The following is a 4,807-nucleotide window of genomic DNA, read 5'->3' as shown; positions in this document are numbered from 1 at the left end:
GTAATTACTGGATGGGAGATAATGTGGGAAGGGACTTAAATGGCACAGACCAGGTAGAGCCGAAGTGTGAGAAGAGAAGAGGCATGAAGACACATTCTAGGAAGCTCTATCATAAATGGATGCCCAAGGAAGAGGAGCCAGCCAAAAAAGTGAATGGGAGAGAAGAGGAAGTTACAGGAGACAAGAGAAGGAGGCACTCAGTAGATCAGAGTTGCTGAGAATTCTCCTACAACATTTGTGAAATTTCCTTATCAAAGAGCAAAGTCTTTGGCAGTAGGAGCCCTGGCCTTATACTTTGCATAAAGCAAGCTGTATCAAAACAACATACAGATAGAGTGATTTGGAGATTTCTAGTAACTGCTAAATGCCCAGAGATTTAAATTTGGAGACTGTAAATTTAAAATGTTATTTGAGGGTCAAAATAGCAATAAGTACAACTAGCAAACTAATATTCAAAGTGATTCTAGTTAGGAGCCCTGGTGCACACTGGTAATCCCAGGGACATGGGAGACCGAGGCAGGAGGATTGCAAGTTGGAGGCAAGCCCTGGCCACTGAGCAAGACCCTGTTTCAAAATAAAAAGGGCTGGGGATGTTGCTCAGTGGTAGAGCACTCATGAGTTCAATCCCCAGTAGTACTGGGGGGAAAAAGAGAGAGAGAGAGAGAGAGAGAGAGAGAGAGAGAGAGAGAGAGAGAGAGAGAGATACTAACATTCCCAGTATTTCATTGAACATAATACTGCTTTTACCATCTTGTGTATTTCATTGTATTTGGTCTTTAGGAGAACTGTTAATGTTATAAAATGAGGAAGCTGTGGAAATATAGTTTTTCAGAATAGGGGAATTTGGTTACAAGTACTGGAACAAAGAAATTGGTGTCAATGTATTTGACATTTAGGAAAGTTATTCTGAGAGCAACTTCGTGGTGTTTTAGGAGATAAGCAATGTCTTTAAATGTCATACAATGTTATACAGTTTTTTTTTTGTCTTTGTTCATCCTTTCAATATTGTTTGAACACCAAATGGTCTAGACTCCGTTCCAAGGACAAAAGACACCTTCCCAACCCTCAAGGAGCAGGGAGCCCAGTGGAGGCCATAAAAAGCAGAATACGATTAAAAGATGCTGTCATGGCATTAAGTGTGTAATTGAGGAGAAGCCCATCTCAATGCAGAAATAGGAAAAGAGGATGGTTGCATGGTTTCAGAAGTCTTTCCAGAAGAGAAAATGCCTGCCAGGGCATACAAGGAGGAATGGAGTTCCAGATCAAGGGGAGAGTAACGGTAAAGGTAAGAAAGAACAGAATTCAGCCGTGCGCATTATTACATGACTGTAATCCCAGTGAAACAGGAGGATCACAAGTTCAAGGCCAGCCTCAGCAAGTTAGTGAGACCCTGCCTCAAAAAATAAAAAATAAAAAGAGATAGGGATGTAGCTCAGTGGTTAAGTGCTCCTGGGTTCAATCCTTGGTAGAAAGACAAAACCAAAGAACAGAACTCAATATAGCTAAACAGATTATAGGGAGATGAGCTGGGAGAGGGGACCAGGAATCTCATCAGTCCCCTCCAGGTTCTTCTTTAAAGAGTCTAGACTTCGGCCTAAAGTAATGGAGAACCCTTGAAAGATTCTTTTAGAGCACTTCAAGGGAAGCCTTTTTTTATTTGACATATTTGTTGTTGACATAGATTGATTGATTGATTGCGATCCTGAGTATTGAATCCAGGACTTTGTACATGCTAGGCAAGTGCTCTACCTCTGATCCACATCTTCAGCTCTGTCTTTTAAAATATCTCATTTTCTTTCCTTCCTTCCTTCCTTCCTTCCTTCCTTCCTTCCTTTCTTTCTTTCTATTCTTCCTTCCTTCCTTCCTGCTTGCTTTTGGAAGTTGCAGCTAATCTGGTATATAACAAAAGAAGACAAGGACAAAGAGTTTATTTATAGTGTGTTCATGATTTGGGGTGCAGAAAAAGACATAGATCACTGAAATCCACTGCATTGTTTTATTATTTATTTATATTTGTTTTTCGAATTGGTACTGGAGTGTGTGAGTCACCTGTGTATCACTGTGACCAAAATGAGTGACAAGAACTACTTAAAGGAGGAAAAGTTTATTCTGGGCTCACAGTTTCAGAGGTTCAGTCCATGGACAAGCAGCTCCTTGCTCTGGGTCCAACATGAGAGAGAGAACATCATGGTGGAAGGGTGTGGAGAAGGATGGCTGCCCAAGCTCATAGTAGCTGGGAAGCAGACAGAGCATGAGCCAGGGACACAATCTATTCCCCAAAAGCAGTGTCCTAATTCCTCTAGCCATGCCCCACCTGTCTACAGTTATCACCCTGTAGTTTATTAATGAATTAATTCACTGATGAGATTATAGCTCTCAGAATCTGATCTTTTCCCTTCCAAACATTGCTACATTGCCTGACATATGAGTTCTTTGAAAGGATATTTTTAGATATAAACCATAATATGGGGATGGAATCCAGGGAGGGGAGAGGGGTCTTTATCACCAAGCTACATCCCCATACCTGTTTCTGTTTTTGTTTTTGAGATAGAACCTCACTAAGTTGCTCAGGCTGTCCTTGAACTTGTGATCCTCTGCCTCAGCCTCCTAAATCACTGGGATTACTGACCTTTGCCACCCCTTTCTCCTCCCCCTGCCCCAGTGACTTTTGATGGCAGTAAGAAGCAAAGTGGAGATCCCAGAAATATTTCATATCACCCAGAGACTCTCCTATCTAAATCTGGAAATGTCTGTGTTCTGCTTTAAAGAGGGGATGTTAACTTAAGGTATGGACAGGAATCTTAGTTGTAGAGAGGTCAACACTCTTTTTTATCTTTTTAATTAATTTTTTAAATTTTAATTTCTTAATTTATTTTTTTAATTATTATTTTGCAGTAAAAGAGATTGAACCCAATCACACATGCTAAGCAAACACTCAAGTGCTGAGCTACACTCCTATCTCTTTTCTATTTGAAATAGGATCTCGCTAAATTGTCCAAGTTGGCCTTGAACTTGCAATTCACCTGCCTCAGCCTCTTGAGGAGCTGGGATTATAGGCCACCATGCCCAGTGAGGTTTATACTCTTGCTGCTTCAAATGGGATCCCTGGATCAGCTGAATCAGCATCAGTTGGGAACTGGTTAGACAAACAGAAATCTAAGCCCCACCCCAAACCTACTGAATCAGAATCTGCATTTTTAACAAGACATGCCTGAGTGACAAGTTAGGAAAACTGCCTAGTTGGTAAACCTTATGTCATTGTGTTGCAATCTGTTTTGTTTTGCATGACTGATTGGTGCATAATCAGTTTTTTAGCCTCTATGATTACGAATTTATATCCAAAAGTAAACTCAATCAGGGGTTAAACCATTTTAACTCTACTAAACATTTCTAAGGAATCTCCAGAGAGCCTGATGTTATGATTTACTTAAATAAAAGGTTTTCGAGGGCTGGAGATGTAGCTTAGTGGTTGAGTGCTTGCCTAGTAAACATAAGGCCCTGGGTTCAATCTCCAGTCCCACACACACAGGAAAAAAAAAAGTTAATAAACAAAGGGCTTGCTCCCTGGCTGATAGATTCATTTGTTTTCCCTATTGTGGAAAAATACAAATGACTTAAATTTACCATGTTAACCATTTTTAAATGTTCAGTAGCATTAAGTACATTCACATTGTTGGGCAATATTACCACCATCCATCTCCAGAATGTTTTCATCTTCTCAAACTGAAACCCTATAGATGTTAAACTATAGTCCCCCATCACTTGCCCTACTCCCTCTTCATGGAAACCACCATTCTGCTTTCTGTCTCTATGAATTTGACTACTCTAGGTACTTTATGTAAGTAAAATCAAAACATGCCAAGACCAGCCTCAGGTTTACAATCCTCTCACCTCAGCCTCCCGAGTGGCTGGGATTATACGTATAGGCTGCTGTTCCCAGCCAACAGTCTCTTAATTTGTTTATTTCCTTTAGCATAATGTCATCAAGGTTCATCCATGTTGCAGCATTTTCTTTCCCTTTATTCATTTCATTTATGTTGTAACTTAATTTCCTTGTTTTCTAAGGCTGAATAATATTCCACAGTATATACCTACCCATTTTGTTTGCCATTTATCCATGGATAGACACTTGGGTACTTTCTGCCTTTTGGCCAGACACAGAAGTCCCTTCTCCCCCCTCACATCATTCCTAGAATTTTTATGCCAAACAAACATATAATTCACAGCTAATGGATATTCTCCACGGATTTTTCTCTAATACATCAAATCTCTATTTGACTCATTAAGAAAAGGGAATTCGCTGTTGTTGGGAGCCCAATGTCTGTTTCATTTAGTGTCTGTGTCTGGGAGCAGTGGCCTCCTGAATATCAACTCAGAGCCAGAGCCAAGACATTCATTTGTGAAGCTCAAGTATTGATTTGGTGACACCATTCTCTTCCCCTGATGCTATTCCTATCAACCCAAATTATCTGTGTGAATATAGGAATCATTTTTCCACTGTACCCAGCAGCTGGTGACAAGCGGCTTGCTGATAAGCTACGACAGAGATGAGCAGTTGGCTGCTCCTGGGCGGGTGAGGCCTTGGCTGCCAGAGTGTTGCTGGTCAAAGGCATCTGTAGCCCTGAAGCCCAGAGGCGGACCCCCACCTGGATTCTGGATTCAGAGCTTCATCCTCATTGCAGAGACCCACAAGAGGCCTCAGGGAAGAGCACAGTACCTGAGCTTATGAGTGAACTATAATAAAGAATTAGATAAAGACATTACCTCCTGCAAATGTTGTATTTTCTTCTGGAGTCTTGTTACTTGT

The sequence above is a fragment of the Urocitellus parryii genome, chromosome 7, assembly GCF_045843805.1.
Source record: "Urocitellus parryii isolate mUroPar1 chromosome 7, mUroPar1.hap1, whole genome shotgun sequence".
Lineage (NCBI taxonomy): Eukaryota > Metazoa > Chordata > Mammalia > Rodentia > Sciuridae > Urocitellus > Urocitellus parryii.
Note: the sequence above shows the minus strand (reverse complement) of the source record.